Here is a 19,424-nt window from a genome sequence, read left to right on the forward strand (position 1 = left end):
TGCTTTCTCCTGAGGCCTCCCCGCTGGCCTGCAGGACTCTGCTTTCTCCTGAGGCCTCCCTGCTGGCCTGCAGGTGTCTGCTTTCTCCTGAGGCCCCCCGCTGGTCTACAGGAGTAGCCTTCTTGCTGCTTCCTCCCATGGTCCTTCCTTGGTGTCCCTGTCCCCAGTGTCTTTCCTGTGCCCTAACCTCGTCCTCTTCTGAGGACACCGTCATACTGGGTTTGGGGCCACCCTGATGACTTCACTTTAATTAAACTCTTCTTTATAGGCCCTGTCCTTTAATGTAGCACACTCTGAGGTACTGGGGGTTAGGACTTCAGCATATGAACGTGAAGAGGGTACCTGATTCAGTCTGTAACACCTGGTGTCACTATGTACCACCAACTATTGATCATCATTGTAGATGATCCTTGAGAGCAGAGTTTATCTTCTTCTTCTTTTAGTTTTTAATCTTCAAAGCCTTGACTATAGAAGACCTTCAAATGATTATTTACTGTACCTTCAGGCTTATACCAAAGTAAAAACATGTTTGAGGAAGACTTAGGAAGGCCTGTGCAGATGGATCTGATGCTTGGTCTGGGTAGAGAAGCTCTGACTAGGCGAAGATTGTTTTTGGAAAGCTGTTTGTTTTATGTGAGATTTGCCATTATGAAAATAGGATATCTAGCTTATAACTAGAGGCTTAAACAGTTTAGGAAATAGTAACTGATGTCTCTTGGAATATATACAAGTGTCAAAACAGGCTGCCTTGTCCCTTTCTGAGTTGTCTTTTAAAGGTTTCAAAAGTGCCTGAGCTCACCTCAAAAGGGCACTCCATGTGCCGGCATATTCTGCAACATTTGTGTTACTCTCTGTAAGGGACGGTGTTGTTTATCTAACCCCAAACTGACACTTCTTACGTTAATAATGGAGGCTAGTCCTTGGTTTTAATTCTATTTATACGGCTACCTATGAAGAAAAGCATTTGATTCTGTACTGCTAATGATATTTCATGACCCTGTGTTTTTATATATCCACTTAAAACAGAACCTTAAGTGTTGGTTTCCAACCTTTGCCATATTTTAAAACGTGTCTGTACTAAACTGACTCTTAAAGGACATACTCTGAAGTATTTGCAGTTTCCCGGTATCCCTGGGAGGAAGCACTGGGCTCTTTGCTCATGAGCAGTTATTTCTAAACTGATGAATGAAACAGCAAATTACCAACCAGTCTTTACTCAATCCATCACAAAGGGGACACTTGCCAGAATACCGGGCACCCTGATGAGGTGGGTGGTGTGGTTTGATGCCATGAAAAAACAGTGGAGCCTTGGCCACCAGGAGTTTGAGGTAGAGAACAAAGAGAAGTAAAAATTGTGTAGGTTTTTGAATAAAGCAAGGACGCCCACACTGGCCACAAGTGGCTAAGGCAGTACCCAGCCTGCTGTCTTCAAGCAGCACCTCAGGACCCTCTTCCAGTTCTCCCCAGGTCCTCTGCTCTCAGTTTTGTACAGTGGTAAAGGTTCCTCTAATATTTGCCTTCTTTCAACAAAACTTGACACATTGTCCCAGTCCCCGGCATTATGGTTCCATTCCCTCTACACCCTCCCATCCCATCCAAGCATCTCAGCTGCCTTGGGACGGGGTCCATTGCTGCCCTCGGCACCATGTCTGCTGCTCTCTCCCCACAACCCTGAATCTAGGAATATAATCATTCTGTGTTTCTCAAATAACTATTTTTGAGCACCAATTAGGTGTTTACACTAAACAGTGCCTTAGACAGGGCACTGGGGTCACTGCTGCAGCCACAATGGCAAACAGCCATCTAACCCTCCTAGAACATCCTTTTAAAGGGGAAAGGCTGATAACTGACAAAACAAATCCACAGAATACACACATAGTATTTCAGATGGTGATATATTCTATAGATAAAAATAAAACATGCTGGGGATAGGAAGTGGATGGTACAGTTCTAAATAAGGTGATGTGGGTGGACCGCATTGCAAGAAGGCGTCTGAGGAAGGAGCTGCCGGGTGAGGGAGCCAGGCTGGGGGAGAGCGGTCAGGTAAAAGGAGCAGCAAGATCAAAGGTCCAGGGGAGGCCGACGCCTGAGACGAGGCCATGGAGGCTGGAGTGGGCGGGCGGGAAAGCTGCAGCCAGGCTCTGAGCGATGAAGGGGCCAGATGGTGCTGAGCCCTGTGAGGAGCTGAAGCATCTCACTTTACTGACATGCTCTGAGCCAGTGCTGAGAAGGAGAATTCTGCCTGTGATGTTGAGAGTAGAGCAAGGGGGGAAGACAGGAATCTGGGAGTATGATCCAGATGGTATTTAAAGTTTGAGACTGTACGAGGTCATCATGGGTTTCTGCATTCAAAACATCCAATGCTGGCCCAAATATCCCTTATTTCTTAGTAGAAAATATTCACACTGGACGGGAAGAGACACAGCCCCCTGCTTTTTGTGTTTTGCTGTATAGCGCTTTGGCCAAATAAAGGAGGCGGAGTGGACATACATTTTAAGATGTTATTTTGATGTCCACCCCCCCCCCCCTTGCCCTAACGAATATTATACCCCAAGGCAATGAAGGCCAGTGTCCTCCAGAGTGAGAGGGGGTAGGACTCAGTGAGTAGATGCAGGAAAGGGGACACAGCCTGCCCCTTTTGCAGGACAGTAGGAATGGACGGTAGTTCCCTCAGCTCTCTGTGCCTGTACATGGTGGAAAATGTGGAATGATGCTGCTTGTTGGAACGACACGGTTGTTTGAAATACTCAGAATGATTTCTAAAGCTTGCTTAAACCTGGTTTAAAAATTTGTCAAAACAAAAATTTTTACCTCTATGGAAGTTGGTCTGTTTAGATTTTGTCTCTTGACTCAGTTTTGATAAATTCTGTTTTCTTATGCGGTTATTTAATTGAAGTTATTAATTTACAAAGAATTGTGCAAAGTAGCTGTTTCTACTAATAAGTTCCTATTATCTTCATATCTGCCAGTCTTCCTTATTTTCATTTTTCTTTGTTTATATTACCTTGAAGTTTATAGTTTATTGATTCCAGGTGCTCCACTTACAATGGCTCAACTTAGGACTTTTCAAGTTTGTGATGGTGAAAAAGCAATGTGCATTCAGAGACATCTTCCTTCCAGAAGCTGTACGATGATTCTGCTTTTCACTTTCAGTGCAATATTTGATAAATTACATGAGATATTCAACACTTGATTATTAAATAGGCTTTTTGTAAAATGCTTTTGCCCAACCATAGGCTGTTGTGTCTGAACACATTTAAAGTAGGCTAGGCTAAGCTGTGATGGTTGGTAGGTTAGATGTATTAAATTCATTTTCAATTTATAATATTTTCATCTTAACCATGAATTTATGGGACACAGCCCATTGCAAGTCAAGGAGCATCTGTATAGGTTTTTCCCCTAGCTTTTAAATTAGTTCATTAAATGAACCAGCTTTTTAATTTATTTGCTGTTTTTGTGGTTAAAGCACCAATTTCTGATTTTATCTCAATATTTCTTTTTAATTTTTTTAGGGTTATTTTATTCATATATGTTTAACCATAGTTCCATCTTCTTTTATCATAGCTTGATATGGGCACAATCTTTTTATTCCATATTTTTTGTAGTACTTTTCAAGACTAGGATTTTTTTCCTCCGAACGCTGATGTAGTTCATAATGTTTTCATGATCAGTGCTTTTGCTATCTTCTGTGATTTCCATTTGGCATTAACATTGGCCTAGGACATGACTTTATCTAGGTACTCAAACTAGATTCATTCATCTCAAATCTGTCCCTCAATCTTCCTGAGTTTGCTTCTTTTTCTTAGCTTCTTGAACAGTTTGCTAATAAAGAGAATTCACTGAATTATTCAACGATAATTAAGCAATTCTTTCTGAGTTTAGTTCATTAAGCAGGCTGCATCTTCTTGGTGACAGAAAGGCCACCATAAGCTTCAGGCTTACATTCTACCAGTTTAGCAAGCCTAGTGGAAACAGAGAGAGGGGGCAAATCATTCTGGCAAAAGTCATGGAAATAACCCTTACTGGACTGTCTTAGGTTGCATCCCAGGTCCTACCTCTGCCACTCAGGCCATTGGGATGTAATGTGTGGATTATACCCTAATCAGCACCTATCCCTTTGTATCTGTGTGTGTGTAAGGGCTGTGTTATCCTTACTTGAGCCATATGGTTTAAATATAGCAGAATTGTGGTTTCTCAGAAGCCAGTGGAGTTTCTCTTATTAAAAAAAGAGGGGGGAGGAGAGAAAGAGTTATGGACAAGTAAAAACACACTAAATATGATTGCCTTGTTAATATGTGTGTGCGTCTATGTGTATATACTTTTTGGGAGAGGATGATAGATCCTGTTCTGGCCTTTGTCTATCAGTCAGCATAAAAAAAAGCAATGTTGCTGTAACAAATACATGAGTATCCCCATGCCTTAACACAACCAAAGGTTTGTTTTCTGCATTGGGTACAAGTCCAACATGGGTCTGATTGATGCTGTCCCTCAGGCCCACCTTGATGTGTTCCCACAATCTACAAGGCAGGGGAAACAGAACTCTTGAGCTCTTACATCTTATGCTTTGGTAGGAGATGACAGCCATTGTTCCACTCACACATCATTAGCCATAACTAGTAACCTGCCTGCCCAACAACAAGCTAGTCCAATATTCTGTGTGCCTCAGAGACGAGGAGGACGAGTATTGAAGATAGCTGCAGCCTTTGCTCAAAGACCAGCATGACATTCTGAAACACTCTGAAGCCTTGTGTCACTTGTCATTCCAAATAAACTTTCCCTTTTCAAACATTCTTAAGCTCTTCTATAAGATCACCTGGTTCCGTACATATATAAGGAAAATAGCCCAATAGCCTGCTGGAAACTGCCTAAAGGTGAAAAGAAGAGCTTTGCACCAATAACTCTTAACTGAAATTAAGGCCTTTTCCCAAACTCATGACTTTATCTAATGCTTCAGTTATCTTTGTCTCTAATTATTAATGTATGAAACAATCAGTCGTTCAATGAGCACTCACTATGTAGCAGGACTGATATTTGATGTAATGGATACAGCACAGTGTCCACTAGACTTAGAGTCTAGTGAGCAAGACAGTCATTACACTGGATAATGCTATGTTTGAGAAAATGTTAATAACCTAGGTCTTAGATTATAATGTTCTAATATGTCTGCCTAGCTAGACAGACTAGATGTGAGAGCCAGCTCTTAACTCTGGATTACATATTTAAGAGATGTACCCTTGACATCTGAGTTGCTCAACCTCACAAGTCCAAGTAACAGTAGGTATTTGACACATGAATTTCCCTCATTATCTTTTGTACAAATATGAGCAAATAAAGGAGACTTTCATGTAACTTTGGGCTTGTATTCATTTCTATGGATGCGTAACAAGTTGTTCCAAAATTTATGGCCTCAAACAATAGTCATGTATTATCTTTCGTGGTTACTGTGAGTCTGGAATTTTGGAAGGACTGCTGGGCAAATTCTTGACTTGGGTGTCTCATGCAGTGGTGGTGGGACATAGATGTCTGAAGACTTGACTAAAGCTAGAGGATCCACTTCTAATGTACCTGTAGCTAATTGGTGCTGGCTATTGGCTGAGGCCCTCAGTTCTTCTTTATTTGGTTTATTTGGGATTTTCAAGGTAGTTTCTGTGTCCCTTTGGCAAGATGGCTGGCTGCCCTTAGACTTGAACATCCAGAGATTCAAGGGGAAGCTACATTGCTTTTTATGGTCTAGCCTTAAAGTTACAAACATTAATAGAGCCCCATGTTGTATTATTGATCACAAAGGGCCAACCATAATTCTATCTGATAAGGGATTATGAAAAAATGTGAATTCCTAGAGCTGAGCTGTGCATCACTGAGGTGTGCTTTGAAGACTAGCTATCACAAAATGGCCCTAGATGCCTCACCAGGGGACAACTTTTTCTATAGTAATGAAATTACTTAGGTGATCTTGAGATAATAAATCTTTTAAATGGTGGCTCAACACCCTCAAATTCAGGTAGTGCTTTGTTAGCTTTCTACTGCAAACAGGCATTAAGGCAAATAAAGCACCACTGGCATTCATGCCAATATTACAGGGCCACATATAGCATCTAGTGTCCAATTAATTACACTGGGAAAATGGGAACAAATGACTATTATTAAACTTCAAACATAATGAATATTTAAAAATGTTTTATCCTAACCATAGTAATATTTACAGGCTACTTTTCTATTTCCCTAAAGTGATGGGTTCCATTTCTTGGGTGTAGAATTTACACTGCCTTATAGAGGCAGTGCCTCTTAGAAAAGTAATAATGTTCAGGGATTTTTTTGAAAAGCAAAATTAATATATTTCACTGGGACTTTGTGAGATAAGGTTTTGGGGTAAGTCAGAAATGTTATCATTTCTACAGGGAAGACTTTCATGTTTATATGAAACAAGGTTTCTACAGGGAAGACTTTTGTCTAAGTGGCACTATGATGGCTTGTTTTCAGAGTTCCAAATATTCTCTCCAGAAAGAAAAAAGAAAAGATCCCCCTTCATAGACTGCAGCTACGTAGATTGTCTTGTGGTGATGACTAAGTGGATCTGGTAGGACTCCACTGAGTACTCAGTTAACCTTAAAAACATTTCAATCAGTAGTAACTCCATGATAAGGATAATTTAGAGGAATACAGATTTCTGTATCACACTTGAAACTCATAAAAGTAAGTATTCATTTTTGGCCCAGATCTTTCTAAGGGAAAGCAAAACTCTATCTTACTTGGAAGGTAACACCCTAGAGTAGCAGAGGACCTTTTGGAATTAAACCTTGTCTGAACTACCTAATGTCTATGGTCCTAAATGGAAAAAAATATTATAAACAAATATGTTCTCAACATTAGGTTTCAAGAAATTATTCCTCAAATATGTAAAAAATTGTATTAATATTATGGAAAATTAGGAAATATAAACTAGATTTATATTGAAAGCTTATGAAAATATATGATGATTTGCTAACAACTGCATATATAAGTGTACTTTTGACATTATATTGACTATATTAAAAAATTTCAAAAGGCTTACAAATAAACTTCCTTATTTCATATATCTTTGGTAATCAAATGACCATATAGTCATGTCCAAAAAAAAATATGGTTTAGTGAGCAACCAATAATTTTTAATCTTAATTCCCAGATAAATTTAATTAAATATTTTAAAAAGTGTTTTTAAAGGATTACTTCCTAAGAGATAAATTTAATTTTCATGAAAGACTTCTTAAAGTGTTTTTAAGGGATTATTTTCTAAGTTGTAGGAAAGTAGATTCTTAACTGTTTTCTAGGAGGAAAAAAATACGGCATTTATTATGTCCCTGGGGTCATACCACTATTTTAAGTGAACAAAAGCATACGTCTCAAAATAAAGATGTTTTGTATGTAAAATCCTGTCATTTATTCTTTCCATGGTGCCCTGTTGAAGGCCTCCAGCTAATTTAAGGACTTCATAGATTGTCTAGATTCTATATTGTGACATTTCAGTTACATGGGTCTATAGTGTTACGTGGGAGTAAATAAGATTGTGTACGTAAAAGTGCATCTCTATGGTCTCTCTCAGGGATTTGTCTTTATGGGTTCAGTACGAAGCTTAGAATGTCTTTCCTGTCATCTCAGAATCTCCCAGCCTCACCTGATGTCCCTAGGTTATCTGGTTCCCTTTAGCACTTGATTCTGCCATACAGTCATCTGAATACTGGAGCCAGCTTGAGTGAAAAGAGGATTCTTAGGGAAGGCGCTGGCAGAGCCTGAACCAGCATTCCCGGAATTGTTGTGTGATGGTACCTTCATCTTCAAAGTGTCAAGATGCTGGACCACATGGACAGTCAGAGGCAGGTCAGCAGTGACTCTGGATGAGATATAATCCTGAAACAAACATACATGTTGGCATAGTTAAATCAAAATCAAAGGTGCATTTTCAGATACAAATATCTTTTCAGGTAATAGAAATAAAGAGCAAGTTTTAATAGAATTCTTCTATTTTAGCAATGATCAGCTGAGTCCATAAGATGAGAAAATTATATCAAGGAGCTTACAGGTTGACATCAATATAGTATTAGGCATTAGACCAAATGAAGGGCTTAGAAATAGTGACTGTGTCCACCCTGTCACAAATGTTGGACAAATGTTGGACGATATGCTTTGTCGTTATTAATGGCAATGGTTTGCCTGGTTCACCCATAAATGCTTTATACGTTATTGTATTCTAAGTGGCAGTACACTGTCTTTTGCCAGAACAGGAATGTGGATCTGCTGGACTAGATTTGAGCAAAGGGAGGATTAAGTCAAGACAGAATCAGAGGTACAATGGAGTCACTAAAGCAGGCAGATAAGAGCAGGAGGACGGCTACAGCAGCTCGTACATAGGTGGATGGTCACCCGTGAAGAGCACACACTGGGTGCCCCACCACCACTGACTTGTGAAAGCAGTGAGTCCTTCCTTGACCTACCGGCTAGCTCTGTGTGGTCAGCGAGGCCTGGATTGTGAGGCCCTCTGGCCTGAGCAGACAAGACGGCACTGTAACCTTTGAAGATGAACAGTAACTAGAACGCAGATCTCAAATGCAAGAGAGCTCTTTGTATGAAAGGTTTTAGGCATATTGCTTTTCTTCCATGCCTCAGCCATGAGAAGAGAGCGTACACCCAAGAAACTCATTCATGAGCTGACAATAACGTGCAAAAGAAACGTCATGAATGGTGGTGTTAAGACAAGTGGAGATTGTTAAAATGCAGTGGGCAGTATCATAAAGATATACAAAGTACCTGAAATCCGTAATCCTGGGCAAGTGGATTGTTTAAATCCTAGAGTTGTCAATGTTTAGTCTCAGGAAAAATGTAACATATCGGCGTTTTTCAAGTAATGCACTAATCTTAGGTTTAGCACTAACCTAAGATTTTTTACAAGTATGTGAAAAGAAGAGTGAATCTTGCTGCCTGCCGTCTCTCCAGGCAGAGCACCAGGGGCTGTGTGAAAGGAGCCTGGAAGTGTGCGATGTGGGAGCCCAGCTGCCAAGTACACATAGTGAGGAAATTATCTTCCAGAATGAGCTCACGTCGCGGATTTTCTGAAGCTACCTGAAATAATTATTTCAGCATTTTTAGTTCCACATCCAACCAGCTAGAACAATGTTTGCATAAGTTAACAGCAAGATTTCACCAAAATATCCTTGGAATTATAACAGTACTTTTAAAAAAAAGATTTAATAAAATCCATTATTTTTAATTAAAAGAAAATGTCCGTGGTACTCATCGGATAATTGACATTTGTTGAGAATAATCTGTACTATTTGATTTCTTCTTCCCTAAAAGTGTGTTTTTTGTTAACTTCTGTTTTTATGGGTTGTATATATTGTACTTTTTTTACTTTGTCCCATAAAAACAGTGTTAAATTTTGCTGAAAAGTTATGTTAATGAATAGTCAAATAACACTAATATGATAGTAAATATACCTTAGCAATATAATCATTTGTCATCTATATATAGTATATTTGTCATCTGTATCAAAAAAAGTCAAAAGCTTTGGAAGGAACAAATATAAATGAATTTTTAAGAAATTTAGGTACATATTTTTACTATTTGATCAATAGATTTAATTTTTTAGAAAGCAATTATCAAAGACAGAATGAATGTTTTTACACTGAATTAGAATGGCATATAATAAAATAGTACTTTAATAAGAAAACAGAAGGGAGGTGCCTGTGGCTCAGTGAGTAGTGAGCCGTCCCCATATACCAAGGATGGTGGGTTCGAACCTAGCCCTGGCCAAACTGCAACAAAAAAATAGCTGGGTGTTGTGGCGGGCACCTGTAATCCCAGCTCTCTGGCAACTGAGGCGAGAGAATTGCCTAAGCCCAAGAGCTGGAGGTTGCTGGGAGCTGTGATGTCATGACACTCTACTGAGGGTGACAAAATGAGACTCTGTCTCAAATAAATAAATAAATAAAATAAGAAAACAGAAAAGAAAAACAGTGGCGTGGGCTCCTTGATTCTATAACACTGTTATATTCTCAGAGTGAAGCAGCAAGCACGGCCACTGTCTCCTGGGAACCCTGGTGCTCACTCTTCCAGACAGTAAAGGTTTCGTCTGGTGCCTTGCTGGCTTCAGTCTAACCCTGCTGACTTGGCCAGCATCTGGCAGATACGTCCCTCTGAATTTTCCAAGAGCTGAATGAATCTTCCTCCTGAAACTGGCCCAGAATGAGAGTCTAACAGATGGGCATGCACTGTGAGAATGGAGCCTCACCAAACAATTTGGGTCCACAGGACGGAGTTTCATTTGGCATACTCCATCAGAACTTTGGCAACTTTAGTCAATAAAAGAAATGATTTTGACTGTCTCATTAGCCTGGATGTGCAGGATGTACCTGTTGAACCTGGCATAAGCAGATGGCTCCAAGGGTGTGGCTTTCTGTGTTTAGTGAGAGGTAATCTTCCAGGTCTGGCCACAGTTGGACGAACAAAAGCCAGTTGCCAGTGTGGGAAACACTGTGATAAGGCCCAGGGAGTGTCACCCCAGCACAGAGAAACAAGTGGGAAGCTCAGGAATTAGGCAGTTTGCTTAGTTTGGTATTGAGTAGTGGGGAAAGCTCTCCAATGAGAGAGACTCACGCTTGAATTTTAGCTTTATCTCTTATTAGGAGGATAATCTTGGATAAATTACTTATCTTCTCTGAAGTTCTGTTTCCTTATTTGTAAATTGAGGGTATTAATATCTCGTTTATATAGTTGTGTGAGGTAAATGAGCGTGCTTTTGCCAAGTACCTGCTACAATGCACAAAAAATTATTTAATGATTATAATGAATCATAGGATACCTTTTAGATTGGATAGAGGGAGTGAAAAATGGCTGTATGTGTAGGTTTTCTTTCTGTTTGTTTGTTAAATGAGCTTGCCAACGTGCAATGCTTTAAAAATTGCTATTCAGTACTTAGAAATGCCTCACTTCCAATCAGGTACTCTGAACAGCAATGGTTATTCTTAGATGAAGAATTGCTGATTATTTCCCATGGCCAGCACAGTTTGGGGAGAGGAGCTTTCCTCGTCACCCAAGCTCACCGTGTGCCAGCTCTCCTTTGGGGCTTCTTCCCCTTCCTTAGTTTCTCCTTGAGCCTGGGAAGGCAAAGGGATTAAGCCATACTCTAGTCACCCTTTGTCTGGGTTGGTGAATTCCCCATACCCCACCACTACCACTCTGGCCCCCTACCTAAGGCAGGAAGCTACTTGAAGAACTCCAAATAGCCTGAAGTCTGACAGGGGCCATGAACCCTCCTAAAACAAGAACAGGTCTGGAAGGACTTAGCATTTCACTTTCTCTTCATTTACATATAATGTCTAAGCATTGAGAGTGAGGATTATTTGATTGAATAACTCAAAGGATTTAAATATGAATATGGTAGGAGGTAGATCCCAGGCTTTCTGTGGGGGTTGGCAGAAGAAACAGCATGGGCTCTTGGCCTTGGTGCCTGGCTTTCAGGGACTTTGGGCTGGATGGGGGGGGGTGTCTTTCAGGACTTTTATATGTTGGCTCACATATCAGGCCCTCCATCCATCAGGCTGGGTCTCCCCTGACAGTGCCATGCTGGTTTCTGGAGTCCCAGAAGCATAGAAAGAGGCTTCTGGAGCATGGAATGCAGTCACTGGAGAAGAGGGTAGGAGTCAAGTAGGGTGGCCTGTCCCAGCACCCATGCAGCGCCAGGCACAGAGAAGCTCCACACCGGTCAGCAGCCATGTTAACTCACCTGTCCTGGGAGGCCTTTTGCTCAGTAGTCACCTCTGGATCTGAGTCATCAAATTTCTAGGGACTGACTGGAGCAGATGCCCCTAAACCCTGCTGGGGACAAAGCAGAAGAAGGAACACTCCAACTTTCATTTTCTTTCCAGACTTTTGGCCTTTTTCATCAGATGGAGGCATTGAGGGCAGTCTGTAATTGCTACTCCTACAGAGATTTAATGCGACTGCTGGAGCTTCCATCGTGCTGGGTGTCTTGGGAAACTGGGCCCTAGTGTAGGGAGCAGAGAGATAGGGTGTCTGGCAGCTCTCTATCCCTTAGTAGGTGCCCTGCCTGGCCTAGCCCTGCATTGCTGAGTCACGACCACCTTCTGCCCTGTATTGAAACTCAGCTCATTGGGACTGTGGTCCAGGGAAGTGGCCTGAAGAGCATCTTCACTCAGAAATTGGATGAGTTTCACGAATTTGCGTGTCATCCTTGCGCAGGGGCCATGCTAATCTTCTCTGTATCGTTCCAGTTTTTAGTATATGTGCTGCCGAAGCAAGCACAGAAATTGGATGAGTTTAGATGCCTCCTAAAATAGCACTGTGGCTACTGACCTATGAATCTCCCTAAATTCACTGCTTTGTGTTGTTGACTCCATCTTCCCCACTAGAATGTACATTTTACAAGGACTTTATCTGTCACATTCGCTCTGTGTCCCCAGCACTCAACAGGAGTCTGGTGTGGAGTGGCTGAGACCTAGTACTTGTTGGAGCAGTTGCTGGCCAAGGCCCACCTGATGAACTGCTTCACACCCAGCAGGTGATACCTGATTCATCCTCCTGTGCTTTTCCTGCAAGAGAGTGAGGCAGCAGCATTCTAAGGATACTTGGAGCACAGTTTCAGATGCGTGTGGCGCTTCCGTGATAAAATGCTCTGTTGCATTTTATATGAGAACTTAAGTCTTCAGTTCATGCTTTAGACTTTGAGGCACACACCCTGGCCAGTCATCTGAGGGACTAGTTGCAAGCAGATGGAAAATGTTTACAAACTGAGCTCAAGAAGTATCACTAAGGAAAAAAATGAAGCTTTTGTTCAAAACAATAACCTTTAGCATAAAAATGATCACAGCCTTCTACTAAATACTTGGTTGGGGAAAAAGTGCATGATAACATTGTTTTCTTTATTTTCTTAATTCGGAATTCCTTGATTTTCAGTTTTTATTGCTCTTTAGATACCTTTTAAAATGTGTTTATTTCAGTGACATCATCCCTTTTAATACTTATGTTTTTTAGTATATTTTGTAATATGCATGCTAGTATATTGATACTTGTATGTAACCTACAAATCAATAAACAACCAAACCCATACTGAGGGTGCATGCTCAAATTGACTTTTTAATTAAGTTCCATTTTAAATTGTGAACACAGAATACAAGGCATTTACATCACTTAGAAAAGACATGACTGTGTCTTGGTGAAACAATTGGATGTAATATTACCATATTTGCAAAGTGTCTATACATATTTCAGGGTAATTTTACATAGTGTATGTCTGCTTAGGAACAAAACATTATCATGCAAAACAGGTTTTGAGTTTGAAACTATAAAATGATAGATTTTGATTGGAATCTTAGTATAATCCTCCAATCTTTCTCTGTCTTAAGCTCCATGTCTTTCTGTCTCTCTATGAATTCAGGCACCTCCTATAGTAGCACCTCAGTCTGTCTCTCCCTTACACACACACACACACACACACACATACACACACGCACATGTGCGCTCGCACTCCATGCTTTCCAGGCAGGCTAGGGAGGAAACCAGTCCAGGTGGGGAGAGCCTGCATAGCTGTGTGAGTACCTACATGATCACATGATGGGGGATCCAGAGCTTTCTAGGAGCACCAGGGATGGGCAGCCCAAGCTTGAGGGACTTACTTGCCCAAGGAGTTGACAAGATGAAGGGAACTCACTTCTCAAAAGCTTTAGTGGAATTTCTGGCATTTTCATGTTGTGCTAGTAGGACAGACAACAACATTAGGTGAATATATTTGATTCACTGAACATTATTTGAAGATTTTAGAAAAAACTATACAGAAATAGGTTTGAATTTTTAATTTCAAATTTATTTGTTTTTTTAAATGGACATATAAAATTATATATATTTGTAATGTATAGCATGAGGTTTTGAAGTGTATACCCATTGTGGAATGCTTAAATCCAGCTAATTATGAAAAGCAGCACCTCATATAGTTGCTATATTGTAGTGAGACCATTTAATACCTGCTATCCTAACCTTTTCCAAGAATCTAATGTGTTGTCGTTAGCTGTAGTCATCATGCATGGAGTTTAATGTATTTAAGTCAGGCAAACATTTAATACTTGAGAGTCACCAGGAAATAGTTAATGAAATATTTGTATGTATTCTCCATCTTCATAAGCACATAATTTTTCTTAAAATACAATTGGTGAGTTAAAATAATCCTTTACAAAAATTGATTTTCACATTACATTGAGTTTGCCATTCTCAGTAAGGCAAGGGAAATATTTTATCTTATACTTATTTTGACATGGATATAATCTGAAGTTCCCTTTTGAGAAACTTTTGAATCTCAAACATTTTGTTAGAAAAACTGACTAAAATTCAAATTTGCTTTAAAAGATTAAAAATAATTTCCTTTTATTCAGAAAACAAGGTATTGCTTTATTTTCCCAAAGGAATCTGTGAAAGACAAAAAAAAAAAGGCCGGAATGGGAGTCCAGGCAGGAAGAAGGCAGTGAGCTCCCCTTCCCTCCCCGTCATGCCTGCGTGAGGCTGGGTAATGAGCACACACGGCCGCTGCCTGCGGACGGTCTGTGCAGATGAGAGAGGAGAGAGGCGGGGACCTGCTGAAATAGTGCGCAGCTGAGTTATCTAAACGCCCAGGTGTCACACTAGATGTCTGGGGTAGGTCAGATCTAACAGATGCTACCCTCCTCAGGGTCGTGGGGCTTATCAAAGAGAACGGTGAACGGGTGAACGTCGCTGCAATTAGCTCTGTGAGCCATTAGGATAGTGTCAGGTGATGATTATTAATAAGCAACAGAGAAAGACGTTGTGGTGCTGTGTATGGATGATTATCTTTCTTTTTATTACTGGAATCAGTAGCAAGTATAAAAGTTGCTCAATCATTCTCTTTTTGTTCTATAACATGCAGGGTGCAGTTGAGTTACAGATAACTGGTGCGTTTGTATGATCTCAGGGAGGCGGCGTGCAACCATTCCTAGTGGTGACTGAAATTTAATTTATTACTTAGTCCCTTAAGGGAGTGGAGAGGTAATTCATATTTTACTTTTACGTGAATTCTATAAGCATTTCTATGGCATTTTCTGTCATTTTTTTCAGACATTGATATGGTTCTCTGTGTCCTCATTAAATAGGATGAACTAAATTCCATGATAAAGGGAAAAAATACCATGCTTGGAATTATTTATAACTTAACTGTGATACAAACATAGGTTTTTTTAATGAAATTTGAGACAAAGTAGTGAAAGGGAAGCACAGGGAGGGTATTCAGTGGAAAATAAAGACTTAAGAGCTAATGATGTAGTCCTGTCTCTGGTAATTAATTACTCTATGTTCTTAAACAACTCATTCTTCTCTCTGAACCTTGAGTTTTTCATCTGTAAAATAGAAAAATGTAATACCTACCAGATAGCATAATTTTAAGAAATATCATGTGTGATAAATACTTAGCAGGATTACAGGCATACCTCATATTATTGTGCTTCACTTTGTCACACTTCTCAAATACTACATCTTTTACAAATTGAAAAATTTGGCCACTCAACATCACGCAGGTCTGTCAGCGCCATTTTTTTCAACAGCGCACATTTACATCTTGTCTCTGTATCACATTGTGTTAACTTTGCACAGTATAGGGTGTCCATAAAGTTCATGTGCAATTTAAAATAGTTGTAATTTTATAAGTATACATGATAGATAGAAACATCTGTAAAAAGGATTAGAAAGAAGAAACATTTACATTTTATATTGTTCTTTTTAATTTTCAACATGTCCACTGTCATTACTAAGACAAAGGGTAATAAGACTCTGCAGTTCTTGGAAAACGTTTTCAAGCTGATTTTCAGTAATACCAGCAATCACATCATTTATCCTAGCTTGCAAGTCTTCTAAAGATCAAGGTTTGGTTGAATAAAAATTAGTTATGTCCCCATAAAAAGAAACCCAATGGAGTTGAATCTGGAGAACACGGAGGCCAAGAAATGGTTCACCTCTTCCAGTCCAGTGTTAGGGGATTTCTCAGGTAGAAACTGTCTCACATGCCAAGCAAAGTGACAAGGCGCACCGTCCTGTTGAAACACTGTATCCTCCTCTGTCAGTCCCAACTGTTTAAGCTGAGGAATTAAGTAATTTTGCAGCATTTCTACATCACTATCACCATTAACAGCACACCTTCCAAAAAAAAATGGCCTCAGGACTTTTCAAAGCATACCTCGCACTCTGGAAAAATCTCTTTCATATTCAACAGACTCGTGGATTTTCAACTCCCCAAAAATGGCAATTATGCCTGGTTACCTTGCCACTAATGTGGAATGTTGCTTCACCAGAGAACATTGAATTAGTCAATAATGCATCATCCTTGCTGCATTAAATCACTAACAGACGTTAGTCGTGCATGAGCCTCTTCTAATAACACTTGAGGCCCTTGAATTGTGTACGCTTTCATGTGAGGTCTTGTCCACAGAATCTTATAGTAGACTTTGGAAGCCTCAGCTCTAGTGATGCCCGTCTTGATGACATTCTACACTTTCCTCACTAAAACTACCAGACCATGGCTCATCATTGACAGAACCTGTCTTTTTATTTTCCATCTACTTTAAGGTGACATTGGTAAAGCGGGACACCATTGATGGGGAGTGGGGGAGGGGGTGGGGGTGGGGGGGTGGTTTCTTAATTAAAAATTTGGTCTATATGGAGCAACAAAAATTTTCATAGAACACAAAAAAAGTATTGTAATATATATATATTTTTAATTTCAGCATAAGTACAATTTACAAATATAATACATTAAAAAAAATTATGTATAGGGTGGCACCCGTGGCTCAAAGGAGTAGGGCACAGGTCCACCTGGGTGACCTTGCCCTGGAGGGGAGTAGGGAGTTTACATTAGCCTTTTCATTTCCAAATGAAGTCACATTAACCTCTTAATTCCCAAATGGAGTTACATTAACCTTTTCAGCAGCCAAAAACCATATATTCCCTTCCTGTTGTCCCTCTATTCCCAAGCTTGTCCTGCATTCTTTCCAAAAATCGGGACTTTTTAAAAACGCTGTGGGATGCAGGACAAAATGTTAAAAATCAGGACTGTCCCACCAAAAGCGGGATGTCTGGTCACCTTAATCTACTTGGATATGGAATTCCCGTGTGGTGTTTTCTCCTAATGGGTTCTAAACCTTCTTTGGACAGCAGCAGTAGGTTTTAGTTCAACCCACCAAAGGACACTGTTTACTTTCTCTTCTAGTGAAGCCATGAGTCAACAGTGATTTTGAAAAATAAGTAATTTTCAAGTTAAATTTCCAAAAACTGAAATTTTCAAAGATAAAATAACTAGAGACATCAAGATTTCTAATCCTTTTTACAAACTCTTTTTATTGCATATACTTTCAAAGTTACAGCTAACTTTAAATTGCACATGAACTTTAAGGAAACCTGGTATTTTAAACTTTTACATTATTATTATATCTGTTACAGTGATCTGTGATTGGTGATCTTTGATGTTACTATTATAATTGTTTGATTTACCAACAACCACATCGATATAAGATGGCGAACTAATTGGGAAATGTGTGTGTTCTGGCTGCTCCATTGACCAACTGTCCCTTGTCTCTCTCTCTCTCTGGGCCTCCCTCTTCTCTAAGACACAACAATAGAAGTTAGACCAGTTAATAACCCTACAGTAGTCTCTAAGTGTTCAAGTTTAAAAAAAGGATGAGTCACACCTCTCTTACTTTAAGTCAAAAGCTCGAAATGATTACTTTCAGTAAAGAAGGAAGGTTGAAAGCCAAGACAAGCCAAAAGCAGTGCCTCTTGTGCCATATAGCCAAATTATGAATGTATAAGAAAGGTTCTTGAAGGGAATTAAAAGTGCTACCCCCATGAACACACGAAAAATAAGAATGTGAAACAACCTTACTGTTGATATGGAGAACATTTTAGTGATCTGGATAGAAATTCAAACCAGCCACAACATTCCCTTAAGCCCAAGCCTACTTCAGAGCAATGCCCTCTTTTCTTTCCACGAAGGCTGAGAAAAGGGCAGAAACTGCAAAAGTTTGAAGCCAGTAGGGGTTGAAACATGAAGTTTAAGGAAGGAAGCCGTCTCCATAATATAGAAGTGCAAGGTGAAGTAGCAAGTGCTGGTTTACAAACTACAAGAAATTATCCAGAATATCTGGTTTAGGTCATTGACAAAGGTAGCTATATGTGTATTAAACAATAGCTGTTTGGTGTAGATGAATGTATTAGCTATATGTGTATTAAACAATGGCTGTTCAGTGTAGCCTTCTATGCAAGAAGATGACATCTAGGACTTTGATAGAGAAGAGTGGTCAAAGTCTGGCTTGAAAGCTTTAAAGCTCTTTTCTTAGGGCCAGGCATCTAAAGTTGGAGCCAATACTTGCTCACCATTCTGAAAACCCTTGCCCCTTAACAATAGTACTAAATCTTCTCTGCCTTTGCTTTAAAATGGAAAAACAAAGCCTTTTTAAGAGCAAATCTGTTTACAGAATGACTTTTTGAATTTTTTAAGCCCACTGTTGAGAACTACTACTCGGTAGAAAAGATTCATTGACAAGTCATATGGTCACCCCAGGAGCTCTGGTGGAGGTTTACAAGAAGAGTAATTATTGTTTTCATGCCTGCTAACGTAGAATTCATTCTGTAGCCCATGGATCAAGGAGTAATTTTGATTTTCAAATGTTATTTAAGAAATACATTTCATAAGACTGTAGCTGTCATGAATAGTGATGAATCTGGGCACAGTTATTTGAAAACCTTCTGGAAAGGACTCACTATTCTAGACGAACATCTGTGATTCTTGGGAGATGGTCAAAATATCAGCATTAATAGGAGTTTGGAAGAAGCTGATTCCAACACTCGTGGATGACTTTGAGGGGTTTAAAACTTCAGTAGATGGAGTAACTGCAGATGTGGTGGAAAGAGCCAGAGGAGTGGAATTAAAGTGGAATCGGAAGATGTGACTGAATTTTGCTGTCTTATGTTTAATATTGAGTTGATAAGGAGTTGCTTCTTCTGGATGAGCAAATAAAGTGGTTCCTTTCGATGTAATCTCCTGGTGAAGACACTGTGAACATTGTTAAAATGGCACCGAAAGATTTGGAATATTACGTAAACTCAGTTGATAAAGCAGTGGCTTTGAGAGGATTTGAGAGGATTGACTCCAAATTTGAAAGGAAGTTCCACTGTGGGTAAAATGCTGTCAAAGAGTATCCATCACATGCTATAGAGAAATCTTTCATGAAAGGAAGGCCAATCAATACAGCAAACTTGACTGTGTGTGTTTTTTTTTTTTATAAAGAAATTGCCGGCTCAGCGCCTGTGGCTCAGGTGGCTAGGGCGCCAGCCACATACACCTGTGGTGGGTTCGAATCCAGCCCGGACCCGCCAAAACAACA

The 19,424-nt window shown here is 39.9% G+C and overlaps 1 protein-coding gene and 1 non-coding gene across 2 annotated transcripts in view; one reads left to right on the forward strand and one right to left on the reverse strand.

Annotated features, from left to right (window-relative positions):
- The window catches only part of PRKN (parkin RBR E3 ubiquitin protein ligase), a 1,208,049-nt gene that overhangs the window by 277,168 nt on the left and 911,457 nt on the right, over positions 1-19,424 (forward strand). The window lies entirely within an intron of this gene.
- On the reverse strand, positions 12,187-12,294 carry LOC111726194. The gene has a single exon (XR_002774033.1). It is a non-coding gene; the product is annotated as a U6 spliceosomal RNA (small nuclear RNA).

This window comes from Otolemur garnettii, unplaced genomic scaffold, assembly GCF_000181295.1.
Source record: "Otolemur garnettii isolate 467f Iridium unplaced genomic scaffold, OtoGar3 scaffold00056, whole genome shotgun sequence".
Classification (NCBI taxonomy): Eukaryota; Metazoa; Chordata; class Mammalia; order Primates; family Galagidae; genus Otolemur; species Otolemur garnettii.